The sequence below is a fragment of the Schistocerca cancellata genome, chromosome 6 (genome assembly GCF_023864275.1).
Source record: "Schistocerca cancellata isolate TAMUIC-IGC-003103 chromosome 6, iqSchCanc2.1, whole genome shotgun sequence".
Classification (NCBI taxonomy): domain Eukaryota; kingdom Metazoa; phylum Arthropoda; class Insecta; order Orthoptera; family Acrididae; genus Schistocerca; species Schistocerca cancellata.
Window position 1 is genome coordinate 52,561,818 of NC_064631.1, and position 27,844 is coordinate 52,589,661.

The 27,844-nt window shown below is 43.4% G+C and overlaps 1 protein-coding gene across 4 annotated transcripts in view; it reads right to left on the reverse strand.

The window, feature by feature from the left end:
• The window catches only part of LOC126191140 (inactive dipeptidyl peptidase 10), a 1,759,372-nt gene that overhangs the window by 1,687,715 nt on the left and 43,813 nt on the right, over positions 1 to 27,844 (reverse strand). For 3 of the 4 annotated variants that reach the window (XM_049931895.1, XM_049931894.1, XM_049931892.1), the window contains exon 1: positions 23,254 to 23,581. The exons of the other annotated variant lie outside the window; for it this stretch is intronic. The gene's annotated coding sequence lies outside the window, so the exon portion shown is untranslated. Of the gene's footprint in view, positions 1 to 23,253; positions 23,582 to 27,844 lie in introns of those variants that run through there. 4 annotated transcript variants of the gene reach the window in all.

Here is a 27,844-nt window from a genome sequence, read left to right on the forward strand (position 1 = left end):
CCAACACAAGCCTACATTGATGTTTTAAGTACCTTCTTGCTACCTACTGTTGATGAGCAGTTCGGGCATGGCGATTGCATCTTTCAACACGACTGAGCACATGTTCATAATCCACGGCCTGTGGCGGAGTGATTACACGACAATAACATCCCTGTAATGCATTGGCCTGCACGGACTCCTGACCTGAATCTTATAGAACACCTTTGGGACGTTTTGGAACGCCCACTTCGTGCCAGGCCTCACCGACCGACATCGATAGCTCTGCTCAGTGCAGCTCTCCATGAGGAATAGGCTGCCATTCCCCAAGAAACCTTCGAGCACCTGATTGAACGCATGCCTGTGAGAGTGGAAGCTGTCATCAAGGCTAAGGGTGGGCCAACACCATACTGAATTCCAGAATTACCGATGGAGGGCCCCACGAACTTGTATGTAATTTTCAGACAGGTGTCCGGATACTTTTGACCACATAGTGTATGTGAATACTGTCTGCTAAGTGTGTTGCGAACAGAGTTAGTAATTAACAAGTAATAAATTAAAACGCCATGCATGATGGTGAAGTTTGACAGCATGAAGTGTGAAAGTATCTTAGCGAGAAATTCTTTTCGTTTGACCATTTTGTGCCGCGGGATCAGAGAGAAAAAATTTCATAAAGGCTTAAAACTATGTTCATTGGAAGCCGCTAAGTGATCTCATTCTCAAATACTGAATAAACGTAGCGGGTAATCGGTACAGTATTACTTACGCTACCTCAAATAATATACAGTGTTATTACAAATGATTGAAGCGATTTCACAGCTCTACAATAACTTTATTATTTGAGATATTTTCACAATGCTTTGCACACACATACACAAACTCAAAAAGTTTTTTTAGGCATTCACAAATGTTCTATATGTGCCCCGTTAGTGCTTTGGCAGACGTCAAGCCGATAATCAAGTTCCTCTCACACTCGGCGCAGCATGTGAGTTCGAAACCATTGTTGATACGAACTCACAGTTCTGGCACGTTTCTTGGTAGAGGAGGTTTAAACACTGAATCTTTCACATCACTATGCGTGAAACTTGCCCACACGCGTTCAACCGTTTTTCGCTCACTGCAGGCCGACCCGTTGATTTCCCCTTACAGAGGCATCCAGAAGCTTTAAACTGCGCATACCATCGCCGAATGGAGTTAGCAGTTGGTGGATCTTTGTTGAACTTCGTCCTGAAGTGTCGTTGCACTGTTATGACTGACTGATGTGAGTGCATTTCAAGCACGACATACGCTTACTCGGCTCCTGTCGCCATTTTGCCTCACTGCGCTCTCGAGCGCTCTGGCGGCAGAAACCTGAAGTGCGGCTTCAGTCGAACAAAACTTTATGAGTTTTTCTACGTATCTGTAGTGTGTCATGACCATATGTCAATGAATGGAGCTACAGTGAATTTATGAAATCGCTTCAATCATTTGTAATAGCCCTGTACACAATTTCTAACTTGAATAGTTGACTTATTTTCTTGAACATTTAAATCTTAATGCTTAGATTATGACACAATGTTAGATTTTTTAATTCTGTCAACAATTGTGTGAATTACTGAACATGAAATTATTTTTGCCACTGCATTTTGAAACGCGTCCGCTAGTTTTATGGCTGACCCGTTTCCTCTTCATTTATTCTTATACCAGTTTGAGCCATATGAATACAAGAATACGAAAGACTAGCACAAATAATTGTATTGCCAGGTAATTGGATAATTTGTACCATGTTCACTTCTGGGTTACTCACTGCATCTCTTGCACAGGCATTGTCTACGCATGTAGCGAGGATAGGTGTTCGTGTTCAGGTTTCGTCAGTCATTTCGAATTTCTCTGGGCGGAAGGTTTCGCAAGGACCGCCTCCTCCCATGTTTATTGGGTGGTAGGAGGTTACGTGACTCACTTGACCGTTATCGGTTTAGGTGTTCTTTTTTATAGCGTAGCGCCGGGAGGACAAAGAGGTTGAGTTTTTTAGTCACTCTGGACGTTCACTTCTAGGTTTCAAACCCAGTGCTGCTTTCGCTCCGACAGTTGACTTCCAGATCTAGTTTCATTCAGGCATCGGTTGCTATTTAAGAGTCCTTACGGTGATATTTCATTTGATTAGAAGGGAATTAGTAATTTTTGTCGATTCTGAGTCTTTGTGCACAGGCTTCCACGTGGTCGGGAAGATTTGTAGAGCCTTCTGTTGCGGCAGGGCTGACGGAGTGCTTCACATGCAGAGTTTCTCATCGAATTAATGTTTGTAGTTCACTTTAGACTGATTCGCGTGTTATATTTTGATCCGGGTCGGCTTTTTTAATTATTTTATTTTTCTTATACACGTGCGCTTGCGTGATGTAAGGTTCTTCGAAGTTTCTTGTTAGTTTCACCGTTTCAATGCAAAAGCCATCAGTCAAAATAATCGTTCTTTTAGTGAATGCGATCCTCTCCAGAAACTTTTGTTCGAGTGAATTCAAATTTGTTCCTGAGGCCCCCACACGTGAAGCAGAAGAGTGTTTAACAGTCGTTCATGTCTCTCTGTAAGTTCCGTCCCTCCGTTTTTTCTTTCTAACCTGAATTACCCATGAATTAACTAAATTCTTGTCATTTTTTTTCGTTACTGATTTTGGTGAATATCCTTGTGCATACAGAACATCTGGAGCATGCGATACTGTCACATTCAGTAGCATGTGAAGATCAGAGCGTTCTTATGCAAACATTTTCTAAATTTTTAATATGGCTATGGGGATAACTCATGCAAATTTGCAAATGATTTAATGTATAGTGTGAATTTGCCTTTATCTCGCCGCGTGGCTACGCCACATTTGTTGAACGAACAGATTGCTCATTACAATGTCAGTAACATACTGTTAACTCCTATACTACAGAGGAAAGTACATTCGAGAGTGAACGACTTAGGCAATGTTCTCATTAGTGGCCTCGTACACTGCGGGCCATTCGTTTGTTAACGACTTAATGTATTTTATGTAAATTTATGATATTTGAATACGATTTTGCTTTAATTCCAATTTAATGTAGTTAACCACTGGAATCAATCAATAGGGTATTAACTGGATTTTTTTCTATTGAGTCTGTAGGTGGTTGATTCTTGCCTCTGATGTGATTGAATTTGCAAAGCCGGAACCCATTATTCTAGTACGAGGAATTCGTCCTTTTTAAATCCCTTGTACAATCTTGAATTTAAAATTACCTATCTGAGAAAGTAGGGAGCGTTTTGACGTCTGTGAGATCCGGCCGGCCGCAAACATTAAAGACCATCAAACAGCTACTCGCGCGCATTGTAGTTTACATGTCTTTGGTAGCGTCGACTGTGTAATCGACTACAACAGGGTCGATAACATTTTAGTACATGTGGGCCGCTTTGTCAAACCCTGAATATGTTGTTAGGCTGCAAGTGTTCCTAACTTCAAAATGAAAGGTACTTACAGCAAGATATTGACTTAAAGTCAGTATAAAATCGCGTTATTTTCATTATTCCTAATATTACTCGTGTGTGTTTCGATAATTTTCGAGTCATTCTCGTGACCAATTGGCACCGTAAACAGAAAGGTCTTCCAGTTCTCGTGCGCATACTGGTGCACGTTTCGGTCACAGACAATTTTATCAGTGTACCTGTGGCCCGCGTAAATAAGGAAAGGTCGAGTCAGGATTTTTGCTTACGTCTCATCTTCCAGAATTCTTAATTTATAAAAACAGGTGAGTAAAAACGGTAAAAAAATTTTTTTAAGGATCCTCAGTACTATTATTACAATTAAGCATAAGGCTGATTAGTGGTGATTCTTTTATGAGGCACAAAATACGGAATACTTCCCAAGCTGACGGCTCAGTTTTGCGACGGAAAAGTGGTGACGAAAATGACTACATTCAATGCAGACAGGTGAGATGGAGAGAGAGTCGGACTGCGGAAACGAATTCATAGTGCTAGTGATACGAGAGGCTGGTAAGTGGTAAGTCAACTTTTGTTTGGAAAGAAACCAGTCATCCTAACTAGATTTAATAAAAGCGCTTTTGCGAGTGCGATACGCGATTACTTTCATGAAAAATTAAACATTCGATGTGTCGATAGACTAGGGAAGAAAACTGTAACGCTATATATAATTTTGTTTCATATTAAGTTGACGGAAATAGTGACAAGACTGCTGTATCGTTCTCTTCATTTGATTCACAACTTCGCAGTGCTGGACAACGCAATCTTAGTCGGCGAGCAGCGACGGTGAGAAGATGGCTGCCGCGTTGTGAGGATATCTTATATTGTTTATTGTAATAGAATCATAGAGAACAATAGTTGGTGATTGACGCAACCAGCCACAAATACTTTTTAAATGTTTTATTTGGTGCCATAGCCGGTTTCAGGTGGCTAATATTTTTCATTACACAGATGTTTTGATCCAATATGGATAAAATAACATAGATAATAATTATTGGAGGTAAAACAACTTTACACTGTGCTGAAAAGAAAATGTGGGTAATTGTCTCCCACAGAATGAGTGCAGATCGATCATGGATGTGAAAAATTGCATAAGGATTTTATATCACAAACGGATGTGAGGAAACGAAGTAAACTGAACGAAAAATAAATCATTTTTTTACAGATTGTGGCCCAAATAATAGTTGTATGCAATTTAGCGTAGAAACGAGTAGCAATTATTTCGACCTGGTCTAGTTGCAAATAGTTTCACTGCTAAAATTTAGCCTTTGACAAATGTTCTCTCTTCTGAGTTAACAAGAACGCACCTGAACTATCAGAGAGAAAGTAATATTACCGACATTTAATATTAGACAATTTGTTTCTGAGATTAATTATCTCACTTCATTGTGGTCTGCTACGCCTCGTACCTTTAAGATCCATTGCGCACACGTTCTTTGAAACTTCGGAAAATGGATTACTTCAGTGAAAATTTAAAGAAAGAAGGAATTGTAAGGTAATTAGGGATAATACAACAAATGACATGGCCGAAGGAACTTTTCAGTGACATAAATGAGACACAAAAATGTTGGATTCAATTTCCCGCGAGTCGACAGATTACCTGCACGAGTTTATTTTAGGCCGTACTGCTGTTCAGTACTGAACAACGAAGAGCGTCTCGTATTATGCTGCACCAGAGACGCTTAACGTCTCAGAGGTGGATGGGGCATCATTAATGATTTTTGTTTTATGTGCTGTAGACCGTGGTCCAAGGCCCGTTTCTCCGCTTTTCGTTTCGTCTTCGAACGCTGAAGACGTCATCAGGTGCTATAATGACAAAGAAGGCAGTTAGTCTGAAATAAGCTCACCGAGCTGAACTGTTTACACAGTCCCGTGGCGAAGCCAGGAAAAATAAGGCCCCCCACGCCGCAACGAAATTCTGGCGTCACTTGCCCGATTTACGTCACTAATGCTCCACTCCATCTGGGGCCTGTAGGAAATCAATATGCCAAAGAAAAGGTACCCACTAAAGGGCTTAACTTTGTCATGTGGTTTCGACAGATTGCGTGTAATCGAACATGTTAGGAATTATCAAACGTTTTGGAAATTATTAAACTTGTCTAAAATAGTAACTCCCTCCGGTCGCCGAAGCTCATATCACCTGCAGTGTCACGAGCTGTGACGCAATCCAGAGGGATCGTACATGTCGCTGGCCCCGATCCACATTTCGTGACGTCATGAGACAGCTGTCTAAGTTTGCAGAGTTGCGTTGACGTGTGTTACGAAACTGGTAGTGGAGGGGAGTTTGCGCAAAACTTCTCTAACTTCAATCTTCCTTATCTCCTGTTAGATTTAGTTTTGATCTTTTCAATTTGTAATGATTCACTGTACATCCTAACAGAGAAATGACTAGTACTTGATAAAAGCATAGTATTGGAGAAACGGATTTGGTGGTTTCTTGGTGCCATTGTATAAACAGTCACTGCCGATTTATCCGTGCTGCCCAGGTGACAATTGCTCTCGTGTTCCTTAAGGCGGGTGTTATTGGTTAGTTTTGTAGTTCCTTATACTTGACCGCAGGTGGAAGGGATTTTATATACTCAATCTGTGACAAGCTGCGGGCGTAGGTCATAAGAACTGCAGAAGTAAAATAACCCCCCTCCTCGCCTTAAGGAACAAAAGAGCAATACGGATAAATTGGCAGTAGCAGATCACATACCGGGAATAGGGAAGCACCAAACTCGTTTCTCTGATACTATGGTTTTATCAAGATACAGTCACTACTATGCTAGGATGTGCAGAGAGGCCGTAGGAATTCAAAAGCGCACAAACAGCTTTAACAAAAAAGAAGGACTGAAACTGGACAGTTTGTGAACGTTAATGCTAAGTAAACCAAAAAGTACAAACTCTTCTCTACTACAAAATCCGTGACACACGTTGACGTGCCATCTTAGGCAGCTGTCAGATTGTGGCATTTATGTCACACCCCCGGCCCACGTTTATTACATATAGTTGCTATGTTTTAATGCACTGTATAGGAATATTTTGTTACGAGAGGCTAGCGAGTAGGTAGGATCACAAAGCCAATTGATCCAAGACCGCGCAAGATGGACACACAGCGTAAGCACGGCCAGGGGAGCAAGAGCCGTATCCTTTCATCAGAGAGAGAGACAGTGGGGACTCACCTACCACGTTAGGCGCCAAGAAGCGTATCTTTTATTATTTATATTCACTGTTTCAATATATTCCTTTATTGTATGATTATATGATAGTGGAACAAACACTGGTAGCAGTTATTCCGTAAAATATCTGGGAGTATGCGTACGGAACGATTTGAAGTGGAATGATCATATAAAATTAATTGTTAGTAAGGTGGGTGCCGGGTTGAGATTCATTGGGAGAGTCCTTAGAAAATGTAGTCCATCAACAAAGGAGGTGGCTTGCAAAACACTCGTTCGACCTATACTTGAGTACCGCTCATCAGTGTGGGATCCGTACCAGGGCGTGTTGACAGAGGAGATAGAGAAGATCCAAAGAAGAGCGGCGCGTTTCGTCACAGGGTTATCTGGTAAACGTGATAGCGTTACGGATATGTTTAGCAAACTCAAGTGGCAGACTCTGCAAGGGTGGCGCTCTGCATCGCGGTGTAGCTTGCTGTCCAGGTTTCGAGAAGTTGCGTTTCTGGATGAGGTATCGAATATATTGCTTCCCCCTACCTATACCTCGCGAGGAGATCACGAATGTAACATTAGAGACATTCGAGCGCGCACGGAGGCTTTCCGGCAGTCGTTCTTCCTGCGAACCATACGCGACTGGAACAGGAAATGGAGGTAATGACAGTGGCACGTAAAGTGCCTTCCGCCACACCGCTGGGTGGCTTGCGGAATATACACTCCTGGAAATGGAAAAAAGAACACATTGACACCGGTGTGTCAGACCCACCATACTTGCTCCGGACACTGCGAGAGGGCTGTACAAGCAATGATCACACGCACGGCACAGCGGACACACCAGGAACCGCGGTGTTGGCCGTCGAATGGCGCTAGCTGCGCAGCATTTGTGCACCGCCGCCGTCAGTGTCAGCCAGTTTGCCGTGGCATACGGAGCTCCATCGCAGTCTTTAACACTGGTAGCATGCCGCGACAGCGTGGACGTGAACCGTATGTGCAGTTGACGGACTTTGAGCGAGGGCGTATAGCGGGCATGCGGGAGGCCGGGTGGACGTACCGCCGAATTGCTCAACACGTGGGGCGTGAGGTCTCCACAGTACATCGATGTTGTCGCCAGTGGTTGGCGGAAGGTGCACGTGCCCGTCGACCTGGGACCGGACCGCAGCGACGCACGGATGCACGCCAAGACCGTAGGCTCCTACGCAGTGCCGTAGGGGACCGCACCGCCACTTCCCAGCAAATTAGGGACACTGTTGCTCCTGGGGTATCGGCGAGGACCATTCGCAACCGTCTCCATGAAGCTGGGCTACGGTCCCGCACACCGTTAGGCCGTCTTCCGCTCACGCCCCAACATCGTGCAGCCCGCCTCCAGTGGTGTCGCGACAGGCGTGAATGGAGGGACGAATGGAGACGTGTCGTCTTCAGCGATGAGAGTCGCTTCTGCCTTGGTGCCAATGATGGTCATATGCATGTTTGGCGCCGTGCAGGTGAGCCCCACAATCAGGACTGCATACGACCGAGGCACACAGGGCCAACATCCGGCATCATGGTGTGGGGAGCGATCTCCTACACTGGCCGTACACCACTGGTGATCGTCGAGGGGACACTGAATAGTGCACGGTACATCCAAACCGTCATCGAACCCATCGTTCTACCATTCCTAGACCGGCAAGGGAACTTGCTGTTCCAACAGGACAATGCACGTCCGCATGTATCCCGTGCCACCCAACGTGCTCTAGAAGGTGTAAGTCAACTACCCTGGCCAGCAAGATCTCCGGATCTGTCCCCCATTGAGCATGTTTGGGACTGGATGAAGCGTCGTCTCACGCGGTCTGCACGTCCAGCACGAACGCTGGTCCAACTGAGGCGCCAGATGGAAATGGCATGGCAAGCCGTTCCACAGGACTACATCCAGCATCTCTACGATCGTCTCCATGGGAGAATAGCAGCCTGCATTGCTGCGAAAGGTGGATATACACTGTACTAGTGCCGACATTGTGCATGCTCTGTTGCCTGTGTCTATGTGCCTGTGGTTCTGTCAGTGTGATCATGTGATGTATCTGACCCCAGGAATGTGTCAATAAAGTTTCCCCTTCCTGGGACAATGAATTCACGGTGTTCTTATTTCAATTTCCAGGAGTGTAAATGTAGATGTAGATGTAGATGTAGTACCAACGTGCTGATGACATTAGTTGCACTGAGAAATTGTTAATAATGATTTCATTTTCCCTCAGTTCATCAGTAAATGATAATTACAAATTTGGCTTACTGCTAGTGCTAATTGGTGAGTGGGATGGGGCTTGGGAGCTTGCGCTGTGTGATTAAAGACTACGGGTCATGAGAATAGCGTAAGCGGACGTTTCTCCAGCGGTGGCGAAACAGGAGGGTTGTAAGCATGTGTCTATTTACTGTATGTTTTGTAGTTTTTCTACATTCGCCTTCTGACACAACAGTACTAGTTATGAATATCACGAAGGCATACAAATTATAAGAATGGATGTATGTGTGTTCCACATCTCCTCGTAAACCACTGGACCGATTTCAACAAAACATGGCACACATATCATTTACTGTCTGGAAGAAATCGCTGTAGGAGTAACGACCATCCACGTATCAAAAGTGTTGGGAGTGAAAAGCAGCGTAATCCACTACGACGAGATAATACCCGTACTTTAGTCTTCCAGTATTTGATAAAGACAGGACTTAGCGAAAATTCGGACAGTCTGATTTTTTCTCATTTTATTGACTTCGGCACGGCTTTACAATCACGTAGATATTTCAATAATTGTTTTTTAAGTGTATATATGACAGAATTCAAACAAGTAACAACACAAACGGCCAAGTCACACTGCTTGATCAACAAAGCGACTTCTCATTGTTTCATTGCCAATCACTACGGAGTCTTAAGAAACAACGCAATAAAAACAAAAGTTTTCTCTTTACGGTTGTGTTGATTAGGCTAGCATGACATAGTGGTAGTGGCTCCGCGTATGAGCAAAAAAAACCAGATGCCAGTGTCTCCGTACTACGGAACTGTTACCCAACACAACCCAACACGAATGTGTTCTTGATCCCCTTTCTTAATCTCCGCCCCCTTAACATTTTAGTGCCCACTAATCTTTGTCTTATTGTTCTTCGTCAGCCCTTTTCTCTATTATTTTGCGCTTCCTTAAACTTTTAGCCAGACAAAAAATGCTTTCACACGAAAAAACGTCCATGCCACACGACCCCATTGCCACACCAGACATTGGTAGTAGGGTTGATTGTAGTACATACGAGCACTGTATAAATGTTATCTATAGGCGAAAACTTTCGCACGTAACATAAGGCGCTGCATGTCTCTTGGCATAAGATAGTACTATTCTTAAATCAGAGTTTGAGACTACGCAAACTTTCTTGATTTTCCTGCAATACTAGACGAACTCTTAAACAGGAAGGGAAAGAGAGTATATTTGTGTGTTTTGGCCAGTGTCGACTGTTTCAACGTCTAACGGGTTAAGTGCGGTCTGAACATAAGAGATACTTTGTCGATAGTGCCAACGGATTTTACTCTGTGGGAAGACTGGATGTGTGTGCACTCAGCCTCGTGAGGAAAACAAACAGCGGTTTCAAGGTCTGAAAGGCTTACAATGGCTGCGAGGGCGGCATACATGCACCATGTCAGCCCATACCAGATGCAACTGACGCCATGAGCCAGTGGATGAAATAGACCTTTCCTCACCATGTGAACATCTGGGAGTGCTCTCTGAGTTAATATGCTTCCTGTATATATTCATGTTTAATCAAAACACCTAACACACAGGACAAGTTCATCGGGGGTTTCAGGAGATGACTGAAAGAAAATTACGAGACACACAGAAAAATCAGCCAGGTGGGAATAGAAGTCGCGCTCTAAGGGTTTCGTAGAAACTTAGTTATGTATGCAGATAATTCAATCGCGCTCTAAGGGTTTCGTAGAAACTTAGTCATGTATGCAGATAATTCATCCATCCCAAGAACTGAGATTCTTGACTACGTTGGTGCTTGCTATCGATATCTATACTGGAAACATATCTGTTTCGGGAATTTCTAGACCTTCGTGTGATATAATGACAAATTAACACTTCTCGGAATATTTCCTTTACTTGTACTATAAAAACGTTGCTCCTGCAAAATTTCGTGATTCGAGAACAACGGGAAGTATCCTATACATTTTGATGAGTGAGTTTACGAGTTTCAAAAGGTGTGGCGTAAATGGCCGTATCCTTCGACAGCATCGACTAGGAAGCTTAGATGTTTTACATCGCCAAGCGACTGTAGACGGTAGAATCTAACATTAATTTGGACTTTATACGGTTACCCGTTCCTGGGAAGAAGGATCTTAACAGACGGACAGACAGACAGTCGGACATCAGTTGGCAAAAATTTTTTCGCGTGATATAATCACAGAGTAACAATTTTTGTATATTTTGCTTACTTATACTGCTAAACGTTGCTTCTTGTCAATTTCACGAATCTAGGTTAACGGGAAATACCCTATAGGTTTTGATAAGTGAACTTGAGAGTATCAATACATGTGAGATAAATGGCTGTGTCTTTCTAGTTCGACAACTTAACAACCTTAAACTTTTTACGCTGCTAAGGGACTGCAGACCTCTCAGTAGTTGTCAGAAATCTGAACCTCTCACGTCTACTCATTCCTGAGAAAAATTGTTGTTAAAACACACACACACACACACACACACACACACACACAGACAACAAAGGGATAGTATAACAGTTTCTTTTTTAGCGACTGAAGTTCGGAACCCTAAAAATGGCACATTTCCGTGGACAGACTATCCCTTCAAGTTTCGACTCGTAATATGCGCCATGGCGTAGCTGGGCTAGGGAGCAGTTGCGTCAGAACATGTAGACAAATCCTCCGTTCCGTATTGTAGCGTCGAATTATTTCCCGCTTGTAGATAGGCAACCCAGTGAACAGATTTCTGAAGCTGCTGCTGCAGCACCTACCCAGACAGTTCACATCAGCGACTTCAGTGAATTGCACGCATGTATTGACGATCGCTGCGTCACAGACAGTGCTCGTACTGAGCACTGGCAATGCGAATTAGAAATTGGAGAGGTGCTCTATTTACTGATTCGTGTCTATTTTCTGTATGTTTTGTAGTTTTTCTACATTCGCCTTCTGAAACAACAGTACTAGTTATGAATATCACGAATGCACACAAATTATAGGAGTGGATGTATGTGTGTTCCACATCTCCTCGTAAACCACTGGACCGATTTCAACAAAACATGGCACACATCTCATTTACTGTCTGGAAGAAATCGCTGTAGGAGTAATGACCATCCACGTATCAAAAGTGTTGGGAGTGAAAAGCAGCGTAATCCACAACGACGAGATAATACGCGTACTTTAGTCTTCCAGTATTTGATAAAGACAGTACTTAGAGGCTCGAAAGAAACATTACACATAATTTCAAAACTTTACGAAACTCCTTCTCGCTGACGATCCCCACAAAATGACGAAAGGAAAAAACATTGCTGCTTACTAAGTTTTCGCTGTTTGTGCAGCAAAACTGTAGGAAAACATGAAGCACGACATTTTCATTCATTACGTCTTTGCTACTAACAGTATTTGTGACACGTTTTGCAGACAGCATCCACATATACCGTGAATGTATCAACGAAAATATGTCGTTGTACGGTTCATAGTTCAGAAGATATGACGTCAAATACCGAGGATCGTGAAAAACTGGTGCTTCATGCAAAATGTTTTAATTTATTACTTCTTTACTGATGACTATTCACAACACACTTCCCAGACAGTAGGCACATATACCACTGGCTGAAATAGTACAATTACTTAGTTCAGGAGATACGACATCATAAACATTGTGCCACGTGAAATGAAACTGCAGGGAAAAATTCGCTTGACATATAGGTGAAGTATGTGAACAAATATGCTTGAAATACGTAAAACAGGTGTGAAATATATTTAATATTTGCGTATGTGGGCAAAGCCAAGGGTAGAAACCTCATCCTAAATCCCTGTCAATCGAATTTGGTATGCATATTAATTAAAGTCTGCAAAGAAATACGGTAGGACTAAGAACAACCAGCCTCCTATTGGGGTGAGTGTGATGACGTGGAGAGAAAAGGGTGGATGAGGAGATCGATAGATTGCGAGGGGGAAGGAGGAGAGAGGCACAGGTATGAGGAGGAAGAGATGGACAGAGAGGGAAGAGAAAGAGAGAGACGCAGAAAGGAGAGGGAGGAGATAAACAGCGAGAGGGGGGGAGGAAGATATGGATAGTAGAGAGGGGAGAGGAAAAGTCGGACAATAAGAGGGGAAAAGAGAAGATGGACAAAGACAGGGGAGAGGACAAGATGGATATAGAGAGGGGGAGGAGGAGATTGAATTTGTGGGGCAGGAGGAGATAGATAGAGAGAGGGGCAGATGGAGATGGACAAAGAGTTGAGTGCAAGAGGAGGTGGGCAGAGAGAGAGGGTGATGTAGGTAGACAGGCAGACAGGGAAGGAGGGTAAGGACTAACAGAAGGTTGTAGTAAATACATATGCAGGAAATGCTGGGTACTAAGCTAGTTTTGTATAAGTGCGTAATTCCATCATCGATGATACTTATGGGGAAAATGATACCTAGTTCATTCCCCCTCCACGGGATGACCTTCTCGGTTGCAGGTATCCGGCCATGGAGAAACTGAGTTTCTTGCAAGTTTTAAAAATAAATTAGAGGTTTAGGTTCTGAAATAGTGACAGCTCCCACATTCTTTCCCATTTATTACAAAGACACCACTACAAATGCTGATAACCGTTCTAACTGCCTGGCACTTTCCTCTTTAATCTATCTTTACCCTTTCGTTTTACGTTTCCGTTTTCTTTTGTATTTCTGTCCTTTCCCCATGTTTACTTTTTCCTGTTCTTTCCTTTCCTTTTCTTTTTCCTTTCCTTTTTCCTCCTTCTTCCTTTTTCTGTCTTTTTCCTTTTAATCTTTTTCTTTAGATTTTTCTCTTCCTTCTCATTTACTTTTCTTCTGTCTGACCTATTCTTTCTGTTCCTTTGCTTTCCTTTCTTTTTCTTCTTTTTTTCCTTCGTTCTCCTTCATTTTCATTTATATAATAGCACAAATAACATAGATAATGTAGTATATATTGCTCGCACTAGTTACTGACCCACATTGCTGTTGGAAAATACGTATTTAACTTAAATTCGGAAATTCGCAGTGTCTGTTCAGATGTAAAATCGTGGTACAAGGGACTAACCTGGACTTCCTAAACATCAAAATAGAAAAATAAATAACCTTTTAGGAAATAATTAAAAACTTAAAACGTAGTCTCCCATGTTTTAATGGAAGAGGCCAGGTGAGGCCACACTCCTCGCTAGCCTTACGCCAGAAGTGACTCTCATAATCGCTGCCGTAATGAGTGTGTTGGATTCAGCACCCGAGCTTTTGTCCATTACTTAGATCTAATGCACGTGGAGACACTTGATAACCACATTTAGTAAAACCATCCGCTTTTCACAATTTGTTTCGCCTTCAGCGAGTTTTATGTTAGATTCAATATTTCGTGACTGAAGTGAATATCCTTAGAACCGCCAGCGTTAGTGAGAAAAGATTTTGTTGCTTTTTTCGTGACCCAAGAACCATTCCTGACCTAAGGACAAGGTGACGAACGGATGGCTTCAGTAGGGCTTAATAGAACAGTAATTATTCTCTGCTGAGCAACCAATCATTTGCATTGTTGTGAGATAGAGATCGTGTGATGAATGCTCCAGTGATTTATTTAACATGCGGAAGAGACCTTGATTTACTGTTTAATTATGTAACTTATACTACGAGGGCAGTTCAATAAGTAATGCAACACATTTTTTTTCCGAAACAGGGGTTGTTTTATTCAGCATTGAAATACACCAGGTTATTCCCCAATCTTTTAGCTACACAACACTATTTTTCAACGTAATCTCCATTCAATGCTACGGCCTTACGCTACCTTGAAATGAGGGCCTGTATGCCTGCACGGTACCATTCCACTGGTCGATGTCGGAGCCAACGTCGTACTGCATCAATAACTTCTTCATCATCCACGTAGTGCCTCCCACGGATTGCGTCCTTCATTGGGCCAAACATGTTTCATCGCCTGTAACAATCTTTGACAAGAAATTGTCACCCTCAGCCACATGACGAGCAAGCAATTCCGCACAGATGGTTCTCCTTTGCTCTTTATGGTGTTCGGTTAGACAACGAGGGACCCAGCGAGAACAAACCTTTGAATATCCCAACTGGTGAACAATTGTGACAGCACTACCAACAGAGATGTCAAGTTGAGCACTGAGTTGTTTGATGGTGATCCGTCCATCATCTCGAACGAGTGTGTTCGCACGCTCCGCCATTCCAGGAGTCACAGCTGTGCACGGCCGGCCCGCACGCGGGAGATCAGTCAGTCTTGCTTGACCTTGCGGCGATGATGACACACGCTTTGCCCAACGACTCACCGTGCTTTTGTCCACTGCCAGATCACCGTAGACATTCTGCAAGCGCCTATGAATATCTGAGATGCCCTGGTTTTCCGCCAAAAGAAACTCGATCACTGCCCGTTGTTTGCAACGCACATCCGTTACAGACGCCATTTTAACAGCTCCGTACAGCGCTGCCACCTGTCGGAAGTCAATGAAACTATACGAGACGAAGCGGGAATGTTTGAAAATATTCCACAAGAAATTTCCGGTTTTTTCAACCAAAATTGGCTGAGTTAAAAAATGTGTTGCATTACTTATTGAAGTGCCCTCGTATAAAATTCACAAAGTCTTTCACATGTAGAACTGTGGCCGAAGGGCGTAACCACGACAAGAAAATTAATAAGCTAATAATCTTTTAGGAAACTGTTAAGAACTGCGGTGCTTTAGTGGAGCAGGAGGAGTGCGGCCAGACGCCTTTCTGCTGGCCGGAAGCCCGCAGTAACTCGTATAATCGCCGCCGTAATGTAGCCGCGATGGTGCGGCGTAATCCGGCGGTGCGCCGCGCAGATGTGTATCTGAGTCGGCCCGCAAGACTGATGGCCGCGCTGGCCGCGTGGGCGCGAAGAAGCGCCGGCCCTAACTGATGGGCGGCGCGCACGCGACGCCGGCAAGGGCCAAGGGCGGCACGGCGAAAGGGCGGGAAGGGCGAGCGCAGGGCGATGCCGCGATACTGTAGGCAGGCGAGGCCGCGCCGCAGTCAGCCCAGGCGTCACCGGCTGCCGGCGGCCGGCGGCTGATTAATTGACCCTGCCGACACGCACCGCGCCCCGCCACCGGTGCACACCTTTGTTTTGCGGGACCCGTACAAGGCAGCTGCTAGATTACAAGGGGCGACCTGTAATTAACTGCGTGTGTTCTAAGAGTCCGTTCTGTCGCCAGGAATAACCGAATTATTCGCAGAGGAGATTAACGAGAGAACCCGGTGGGTGGTGACAATACTCTTCCCTGGCGTCACTTGTCTCTGCGCCAGGTCTGCAATCTAAAAGTGCCGCGAACATCACAGTACCTCTGAACATAGTCGTCGAAATCTGCATTTACGTACGGAAGCCACATTAGAGTGCGATGGAAGATTTTTCGTTCATTACTCTCATGCTGAGGGAATTAGATTAGGAAATGAGACACTTAAAGTAGTAAAGGAGATTTGCTATTTAGGGAGTAAAATAACTGATGATGGTCGAAGTAGAGAGGATATAAAATGTAGACTGGCAATGGCAAGGAAATCGTTTCTGAAGAAGAGAAATTTGTTAACATCGAGTATAGATTTAAGTGTCAGGAAGTCGTTTCTGAAAGTATTTGTATGGAGTGTAGCCATGTATGGAAGTGAAACATGGACGATAACTAGTATGGAGAAGAAGAGAGTAGAAGCTTTCGAAATGTGGTGCTACAGAAGAATGCTGAAGATAAGGTGGGTAGATCACGTAACTAATGAGGAGGTATTGAATAGGATTGAGGAGAAGAGAAGTTTGTGGCACAACCTGACTAGAAGAAGGGATCGGTTGGTAGGACATGTTTCGAGGCATCAAGGGATCACAAATTTAGCATTGGAGGCCAGCGTGGAGGGTAAAAATCGTAGAGGGAGACCAAGAGATGAATACACTAAGCAGATTCAAAAGGATGTGGGTTGCAGTAGGTACTGGGAGATGAAGAAGCTTGCACAGGATAGAGTAGCATGGAGAGCTGCATCAAACCAGTCTCAGGACTGAAGACCACAACAACAACAACAACTCTCATTCTCCTCTTTCCTGTTTCAGTCACGAATTATCCGCTGGAATACCGATTGTTAATGAACCTTCGTATGACCTCGAATCTCTTTAATTTTACCTCGATTACAATTTGGCAAGATATACGCAGGAATTGACTTTTCTAGGAATTTAAGAACCAAGAATTCTAACAGTAAGCCGTGATGCACAGTAACCCTTTTTAGCGGCCCATCCTGCCAGCCGGTGAGACCGAGCGGCTCTAGGCGCTTCAGTCTGGAACCACCCGACTGCTACGGTCGCTGGTTCGAATCCTGCCTCGGGCATGGATGCGTGTGATGTCCTTAGGTTAATTAGGTTTAAGTAGTTCTAAGTTCTAGGGAACTGATGACCTCAGATGTTAAGTCCCATAGTGCTCAGAACCATCTGAACCATTTGAACATCTCCTTGACTCTATAGCACTTGCTAAATGGACCAGTGGGGAGACATGTAGCTCTTCTTTCAATCTTCTCTATTTACTCTATTCCACTTAGTTCAAGTGCTGATCGAGCGACGGTTTTGTAAGATGTTTCCTTCATGTGTGGACTATTCTTTCTCAGCATTCTTGCAGCGAATAACAGTCTGCCATCCGCATCACCTGTGATTTGTTTTTCATGTTGTCGTTTCATTTTCCTTCGCATATTCCAAGACCTATCCGTACTAGCGCGGGTAGCACTAAGCACCTAGGGTCCGACGACTTGTCTGGCTTAGCAATAATAAATTATACACACGAACCTTCCTCGCCAGTCATTCTGTCTATTACTGAGGACTATATTAAAATCCCTACAGTAGTTTCTGTGATTAGCCTTCGTATACAGACAGATAAATGCAGCAGGGGCCTTTGATTCGTCGTAGTTCGTTAAACGTTCACGATACATGAGTCATCCGCTTTTCATTCATTAGTTTTGCCTTCAGCGAGTTTTGTACTAGACTCAGTATTTCATGAGTGAAGTTAATATCCTCAGAACTATAAATTTTTGTAAGACATAATCCTGTTGCTTTTTCCTGAGCCAAGGATATATACGTGATCTTAAACTTTTCCGGACGAATCAGCTGTTGTACCGTTCTCGGCTATACAGCCGGGTGCAGTCGTCTTCGTAATTCGATATTTCGACAGCGTGCCTAGCCGTCATCGTCACAGAAGACACCTTCAGATAAAGCAACCAACAAAATCTGCAGTTGCAGAACACTGCATGGCCACAGAGAACTCGCCGTAGCGCGAAGAAACAGAAGTGCTAAGACAGATCTCGTCGTTTTATGACTGTGTTGTGAAGGAGGCTATTGAAATACCAGTGGCCGACAGGCTGATCAACAGTGGCTACAACCAAAGTAAAGCTTTTCCAGCAGTCTGTCAACTGAAATCACACCGTCGGCCGAGAGCCACTTCCGCGCCCGGAGGGATCTACAGAAGCGCTTAGGGACTGGGGTTCGCGCCCGGCCTTCGACGGTGCTGGGCCCTCAACACTTCACAGGACGCGTCGTGTGAACGGGTTTCGTTGGTGGAGAGTCGGAGAGCAAACACAGTATAAAGTATATAGCGAATATGCTCATTCTACAGGTAACACCTAAAGAAAATGGGTACGCAGCTCGAAGTCTTGTGGCTAGCGTTGCTGCCCCCGGATCACGGCGTCATGGATTCGATTTCCGGCCGGCTCTGGGATTTTCTCCACCCGGGGACAGCCTGTTTATGTTGTCTTCATCATTTTATCAGCATTCGGTAAAGTAGCGAGACTGGATAGTGAAAAGATTTCACTTTGTACGTGCGCTGATAACCACGCAGGGGAGCGCCCCATACACCAAATATCATCATTATAGTCATCATGAAGAAGATGGCAAGGTACCCTGTAGAAATGTCCTGTTACGGAAACGGCTGTACTGCGCTGGATATCTGAGAACAGTAAATACTGCTGTGATATGCTCTCATCACTTGTCAACGAATAAGAGAACATTTTCTTACTAGATGGGAGATAGGCCGATGTTGGTAGTGCGCAAGGGAAGATGAGCAGTGGGAAAGAGGTAGGAATAGAGTTTCGTGGGATGTCGACGATGTGGTCGTTACAGATGGAGCATAAGCTCGGATTGTGGAAGAGTGGGGAGGGAATTCATCCGTGTCCTTTGTAAGAAACCTCTCCGGAAGCGACAGTAAGCGAAGAACCTAGAGGGGCTGGCTGGACGGAAATTTGAACTGTTGCCCTCCCGAACGTGAGTGAATTGTCCTACTGCTGTATTACCTCGCCCGGCGGTAGGGAGGGAGGAGTAGTGTCCCAGTGTGTATCTGGAGGAGGAGTCGCAGAGAGGCTGATGGAGGTGTCTCTTAAGAACAGTGTCATTCGAGGTATAAACAGCGAGATTTGTGCGGGTGTCATCTTGGTAGAGGAGCAGTACTGGCTTCGGCATGCGATGTGGAGGACCTCGAGACAAACCACCAGACTGTAGTCTGAAGTCGATTCGTGAGGCATGCTCACACAGTGCAGTCAACAGTTCATTTCCCGTAAAAGACAAGGAACCAAAACACCCAAATGTCATAAACGTGCGCCACCATTCATCCATAAGAGTGTAAGTGGCGGAAGAGATGGAAACGTACAAACATCAGAGAGAACGATTATTTGTCGCCATGTCCTTTCCAAGTGCGGCATAGGTGAAGAGGAGACAGGCTGTTAAAGCACTGTCTTATCTGAGACACATGACTTAAGGGATATTTTGAGGTGGGAGAACACATCAACATACAACTTGCAGCTTCATTGTTAAACACTCAAGGGTTCCTTAAGAAGCTGCAGTGGTATCAAAGTATATTTTAAAGAGCAAGCCCATTTTGTAACAAGGCTAAAACAAAGGACTGTAAGGAAATGAAACAGTACTTTAGGCTGTGATGACGTTCCTATATGTAGAACTCGCCAACAGTACATCAACAAATATGATTTCACTGGTTGGCGCCTTTGAAGACATCGCTTGCATAGAGTCCATTATTCTACTAGCTTAATCATACATATTAGAAATATCTTCCAGTTTTTTCAGTTACCTACAATCTAGTTACAACGACAACGACTCTTTTCCGGTGAAATACTACCTAATTTAGGTTTTTCAGTACATGTCCAGGCACCAGTACACACAACATAATGAAGCGGGAAATACAGCCCTTTTTATGTGTACATTTGTAATACGTAGATGGCCTTCATCGTTGTACAAACGAAGGCTGAGAAACTATCAAGCTCTCAAAAATACGTGTGCAAAAGTCATTCTATTTCTAGTTTGTATATAACTGAATATTTTGCAGACAAAATATTGTATTACAGAAAACTGCCAAACAGATCAAATAAGGCCAGCATTTAACCATGGTACTTAATATCGCGTTATGCAAAAGTAAGGGCGACTAATAAAATTTTCACTTTTCAAAGTTGAGTGAACTGAAAATAGTCTCCAGTTAATCAAAACAGACCACAAATCTAAACTTCAACGATTCTCAGTAATGAGCACGCTTTTACTAACGGAAATAAAGATATATTCATAAATAAGTTCAGATTCTGTATGAAATCTGGTACTGATACAGCTTGGTATAACACAGAACCCTAGAAGCAACACTTTAATAATATTTCCTCTTCAATCTAATTCCATGAGACACGTAAATACCCGTAGTCCCAATGCATAAAATAGCTAATCTCTAATTAGGGGACTGTTTACTTTTTACAGGGATCGTGTTCATATTACATTTACGTGTGAAAGGTGTCGCAACTCTGTTTCTGCTGATAAAAAAAAATATGCGTAACTTTTTGGACTACGAAATGAGATAGCCCCCATCGTGGGAGATGACTGATAAACTTGCTCTCCAAATAAACAGAATAATTGACTGTCTTGATAATAGTCTGTTTAAAGGAATCGAAATATGCCCAACACTGTGTTTATTTAATGTTGATAAGCTTTTGAAATCACTATGGATATTCTATTATAGTATCTTCTACAATACAATTAATAACGGAAGGATGTGCATAAATATGGTGATATCTTAGACACAAACATTAAATGTCTCCGGAAACACAGTGCTTGCTGATGGCACACTCGAGGCAACCATATATATTTTGCACGCTACTATCTTCAACAAACTTCGCATTTTTTAAGACTTGATCACTTCACTGAACTTGACAAATGCAATTCTTTTAGTGTACAAAGATTCAGATTGAGAATTCCATCAACTATTAGCCTCATCATTTAATCAGCACTTTTCCACTATTATAGTAAATTATGTTAACACGCTGTCAAAGTATTTTATTATTTCTAATATTTGCCTTCAAAAGTATTATTAAATATAATAAATAAATTTCAGTTTCGTGAACTGGTAGAATATGAGCATTTGAACTATCAATACATTACAAGAATAAATACATATTTTAAATATTCAGGACGTATTGACTATAAAACAGCATTAGACTTCCTTCACTTCTTGTATATGCTACGCGCTACACGCTTATAGGTAATGTTTTCAAGAAGCATGATTATACGCAAGTCCTTATCAATTACTACCACGAAATCTCTACAAATGTGTAAATTCGTTAACTTCTCCGCTTGATGAACAATATTCACGTTAAGGTGCCGCTAGATTGTTCATTACAGTTTAAAAAATCACATTATTCCTCTCTCTTTAGAAATGCCCCATATTTATATCGAGAATTATTAAAATTCCGTATGTCTCCGTCTCCTTCAGTAAATAATTTGCAACTTCTTATAGCCAATAATTTGAAACATTCAGTAAGTTTCTCTATAGAAATAAATTTCATAAATGTCGAACGAACGGAACAGTACCAAACATTTCGAAGTTTGGACCTAGGCGTATATATTTTAACATACAATATATTAATATAATATAATATATTTCAGTTCTCATGCATGTTGTTTCGTGAAACGTACGTTACAAAATTTTCTTACACTTCATCAGTGATATGGAATTAGTCCATTTTTGCCTGTCGGCACTGTCATAACACGAATACGTAAACTTGCCGCTACGTGTGGCGTTACATTACCCTCAATTTATACTCCACTGGCCATCTGCGTCACGTGCGAATGATTCGAGTGTCGCTCGCGAGACACCAGAATGAAGTAGCTGTCTGTTACGTACCTGTCCACAACCGAACATGTTCGTTGCCATCAACGAGTTCATACCGACTTAACGATGGACTGTGGTTGGCTACTTGTGTATTTAGAATTCGAAGAAAGCGAAAATAACTCTAATTTTATTTAGGTTGACCCATACTTTTGAATGACATATTGTAACACTGCGCTTGTTTCCTACGCAAGGTCAAAGTACTTCAGTTTTTATGATTCATTTTCAAGCAAGCTCTCAAGTGTGAAATCGATATAACGCGAAATATATCGGCACTTGTAGACTGTATACCCACTGCGTACTCAGGTACCTTGTAAAAATGTATGGGAGCGGCAGGCTATGGATATTTGTTCTTTTCTTCCATACCAGTTCGGGTGACTGTTGTGTAGGTGACTTCAACAAAGCTGTGGCAAATCCAAATGAGGCAGCACTCCGTCTCACTGTCAAGATATCAACAAGATCTTCCACATTCCGCACAGCCTAATGTAAGTACAAAGATCACTGCTATTCAACGACCATCTCGACTCCTGTTTCAAGTTTACCGAAATTTAACTGAAAGCTCTGCTATTGACAGCACTTTCCTATCGCCATAATTTACATCGGTATTTCCCTTCCAACAGTCAATTCAGCTGTATATATATATATATATATATATATATATATATATATATATATATATATATATATATATATATATTCCACCTTCCTCCATCTCTCTCTGTCTTTCTAATTTTCTATTTAACAACTACAAATTTTTACACTCTGCCTTGCAGACGTAGAGCTATTTTCCGACATCTAAGCTCACCTTCTATTGAGAAGAATCAATAGAAATGAAGAAGCTTAAGAAACTATATTTCTAAATTTTTGATATGTGTTTTTTCTTATTCCACTTGAAATGTTAGTTAGGTTGCGTAAAAGAATAAATAAATATTGCTCGTCACTCTACTTTCCCATCCACTTGATGCTGACATTGCATCATCTTGAATTTCGTACCGAAACCTTATGATCTCTCTGTAATTAAATCATTTTATACCGTTTTCATTATCTTGAACAGTGACTACTGAAACTTATGGTAATTAAGTTAGGGACACAGGCCTCTGTGAATCTGTTCTGTCTATTTATGTGCTGTGCTTCATGCGTGTGCGTGTGTGTGTGTGTGCGCACGCGCGCGCTGTTACACACAGAGAAATGTGTCGGACAAATCATTAAACGCCAAATGTTCATCCGATAGTAGACTTAGTGACGCTGGCACAGAATACTAAACAGAAAAGACACTTTGTGCGGTACGTCAAAGACTAGTGCTCCACTACTCACTGATATCCGGTCAGCAAGGCGCAGGAAGTTATGTAAGTGCCTTATATTCTTCCGCAGCAATAATCCAGGTCGGAGTCTTGGCCTCTATAGCTGAACTTCGTCACCCGGCGTGTGAAAACAGCTGTGCTGGACTGAATCCGAGACAGCCGGACAGTGACAACAGAACAAGACCCCAGGACCGTCGTTTCGGTGACGCAGGTCGGCGTAGACGCGCCCAGTCACTGTGCTGCAAAGTCACGGTCCTCGGTTCGGTTTGTCGGGCGACCGGAGAGGAGCGAACAGCGCGTCGCGTCGTCGTCGTCGCCAGCCGGGCGGTGACTGTGGTCCGTGTTTGTGGGCACTGTGTCACCTCGCGGGCCAGACCCGAATAGCAGTGAGGCGCGCGCCGGCGGGGCGGCCAAGTGGGGGCGGGGTGGGGGCGGGAGGGGCAGCGGGGGAGACGCCGACGTCGACGGCGGAGCAGCTGTCCCAGGGAGGCGGCCGCGAGTCACCACAGCAACGACGCGACACGCGCAAACAACGCTCAGTCCGAGCACCTACCAGCGCCCAGGCAGGAGACATAGGGAGGGGGGGGGCAGCAAGTGGTAGGGGAAGAGCAGTCCGGCTCACATCTCCGACACACGGGTGGGTGAGATTTAACGTACAGTAGCTACTGAATGAAGGCTGCTACTTGAAACATCCCCTTAGAAAAATTATAAATGACTGTGCTTAAACTGACACACAATATTTTTAGCGCAACGCAACCTGACGTTCAAAAATTCCTACAGAAGAATGGCCCTGACAAACAATAACCTATACCTTTCATGAATCACTTACCTCACAAAAATCTTCGTTACTCGAACTACCGCAATACAGCGAGCGCCACTACTGCCAGCTAAATAAAAGATTCATAGTTAGCAAATGAAAGATTTTGATAGAGAACAAACAATGTATTTACCTTAATAGTGTTCAAAAGTCATAATATATACAGGGTTATTACAAATGATTGAAGCGATTTCACAGCTCTACAATAACTTTATTAGATATTTTCACAATGCTTTGCACACACATACAAAAACTCAAAACGTTTTTTTAGGCATTCACAAATGTTCGATATGTGCCCCTTTAGTGATTCGGCAGACATCAAGCCGATAATCAAGTTCCTCCCACACTCGGCGCAGCATGTCCCCATCAATGAGTTCGAAAGCATCGTTGATTCGAGCTCGCAGTTCTGGCACGTTTCTTGGCAGAGGAGGTTTAAACACTGAATCTTTCACATAACCCCACAGAAAGAAATCGCATGGGGTTAAGTCGGGAGAGCGCGGAGGCCATGACATGAATTGTTGATCATGATCTCCACCACGACCGATCCATCGGTTTTCCAATCTCCTGTTTAAGAAATGCTTCTGCTTTAGCCTTTTCCGTAAGATTTTCCAAACCGTCGGCTGTGGTACCTTTAGCTCCCTCCTTGCTTTATTCGTCGACTTCCGCGGGCTACGCGTGAAACTTGCCCGCACGCGTTCAACCGTTTCTTCGCTCACTGCAGGCCGACCTGTTGATTTCCCCTTACAGAGGCATCCAGAAGCTTTAAACTGCGCATACCATCGCCGAATGGATTTAGCAGGTGGTGGATCTTTGTTGAACTTCGTCCTGAAGTGTCGTTGCACTGTTATGATTTACTGATGTGAGTGCATTTCAAGCACGACATACGCTTTCTCGGCTCCTGTCGGCATTTTGTCTCACTGCGCTCTCGAGCGCTCTGGAGGCTGAAACCTGAAGTGCGGCTTCAGCCGAACAAAACTTTATGAGTTTTTCTACGTATCTGTAGTGTGTCGTGACCATGTGTCAATTAATGGAGCTACAGTGGATTTATGAAATCGCTTCAATCATTTGTAATAGCCATATATATATATATATCAGTTCATTACATCCAGTCTTACAAATTTACTGTCTCTGATGGACACACGTCCAGATCATCCGCTCTCAAAACTCCGCAATTTCTCTCCCCACATCCACCACTGCTGGCGGCTCACCTCTAACTGCGCAGCTCTACACACTGTTAACAACCAAATGCCCAACACTACAATAGCAAATTCCAACAATGCAAACCAGCCACAGACTGCACACAGCACAGTCAGCGATTTTCATACAGAGCGCTACGTGACGTTACGAACATAAAAACCTAAACAGCCTACTTACATACTGATCCGTATGTGTTAGGCAAATAATACATTCCGCGCTGTACCGTATTAAATAGTTTTAGATACTGAAAGGAACAGCCTAATTAAAATATGTTGAGCTGTTGAAATATTGTAAAACCGATTAAGAGCCAAATTTTCCGTGCTAACTGTTTCATTATAGCCGCTCAGTGACTGGGAAAACCGTTTTCGTATCATGCAGGCGCATCCTCAGGTATTTAAGGTCTAATGTCCCCTGTTATCTAAATGGCTTAATGGGTGTTCCGAGATGGAATGAGGAGCACTACTGACGCAACCAGTTCTCCTATTGTGGGGTGGAAAGGACCCCTCTGAGAGATAAGGGTTTACGGCAACCAGAAGTATCAAAATGAAATTTCTAAATCTGTGAAAGGCTGCGCTAGGGAAGACAAAATTAGAAACGAAGTAATAAGGGAAGAATTAGGGATCCGACCATTAACCACAAAGGCATTCCAGTGCAATGAAAAATGGAGAGACATGTACTTCCTAAACTTATGAATCATGGGGCAAGAGAAGTGTGGGAGGACTGAGGAATGGATAGTGAGACGGAAACAGACCCTAGATTTAGCCATGGAGTTGCAAAAGAACAAGAAGATATTTTCAGGTGTTGTAATCAGAATTTTAATAGTATACCTAGCTTGAAAGACAGTATTAAAGCCGGCTTCTGCGGTCGAGCGGTTCTAGGCGCTTCAGTACGGAACCGCGCTGCTGCTACGGTCGCAGCTTCGAATCCTCCCTCGGGCATGGATGTGTGTGATCTTCTTAGGTTAGTTAGGTTTAAGTAGTTCTAAGTCTACGGGATGATGACCTCAGATGTTATGCCCCATAGTGCTTAGAGCCATCTGAACCATTTTTTGAAAAGTATTAATTTGTAAGCATTTTGTTAACATTTGCGAGAAAGCTACACTATATACAGCGTACAAAAATCTAACGGGAGATAGAGAATGCTCCACTGAACAATTTGAGGCAGAGAACCTGGGGTCGGAGAAGCCAGCTTAAGGAGATATGGAAGTAAACTTGTCTACTGATTTGTCGAACATTACTATTTTCCAGTTTATTTACAACTAGCACGCGGGTTTAAGTTTACAAGTGCTCTGCTGTTTATTTACATGTACATTCTTTATTTCCTCCAAGGGAACAAGGAGGAGGAGCCTGATTTCCAGGAAGTCATGATGCAGGTTTTGTCTTCGTTACTTGTTCATAAGGTGTCTCTGTCATATCGTATTTACATTGTCCCATTACCGTATTATGAATGAACGACAGACCCATTCATTACTCAGTGTTATTCAGGACGCACAGTACAGTACGAGGGAGCAGTACCGGTATAGTATTTACTGGTTGTTGGATTGCAACGGGAGGTCCTATTCCTGCGAGGCTACCTGACCAGAAACCTCTTGATTATTTCCTATGGGGGTATCTAAAATCACTTGTGTATGAGACCCCAGTGTATACGGAGATGGAATTAGTTGTCAGTATAGTACGAGGGCAGTTCAATAAGTAATGCAACACATTTTTTTCTGAAACAGGGGTTGTTTTATTCAGCATTGAAATACACCAGATTATTCCCCAATCTTTTAGCTACACAACACTGTTTTTCAACGTAATCTCCATTCAATGCTACGGTCTTACGCCACCTTGAAATGAGGGCCTGTATGCCTGCACAGTACCATTCCACTGGTCGATGTCGGAGCCAACGTCGTACTGCATCAATAACTTCTTCATCATCCGCGTAGTGCCTCCCACGGATTGCGTCCTTCATTGGGCCAAACATATGGAAATCTGACGGTGCGAGATCGGGGCTGTAGGGTGCATGAGGAAGAACAGTCCACTGAAGTTTTGTGAGCTCCTCTCGGGTGCGAAGACTTGTGTGAGGTCTTGCGTTGTCATGAAGGAGAAGTTCGTTCAGATTTTTGTGCCTACGAACACGCTGAAGTCGTTTCTTCAATTTCTGAAAAGTAGCACAATACACTTCAGAGTTGATCGTTTGACCATGGGGAAGGACATCGAACAGAATAACCCCTTCAGCGTCCCAGAAGACTGTAACCATGACTTTACCGGGTGAGGGTACGGCTTTAAACTTTTTCTTGGTAGGGGAGTGGGTGTGGCGCCACTCCATTGATTGCCGTTTTGTTTCAGGTTCGAAGTGATGAACCCATGTTTCATCGCCTGTAACAATGTTTGAGAAGAAATTGTCACCCTCAGCCACATGACGAGCAAGCAATTCCGCACAGATGGTTCTCCTTTGCTCTTTGTGGTGTTCGGTTAGACAACGAGGGACCCAGCGGGAACAAACCTTTGAATATCCCAACTGGTGAACAATTGTGACCACTACCAACAGAGATGTCAAGTTGCTCCGCCATTGCAGGAGTCACAGCTGTGCACGGCCGGCCCGCACG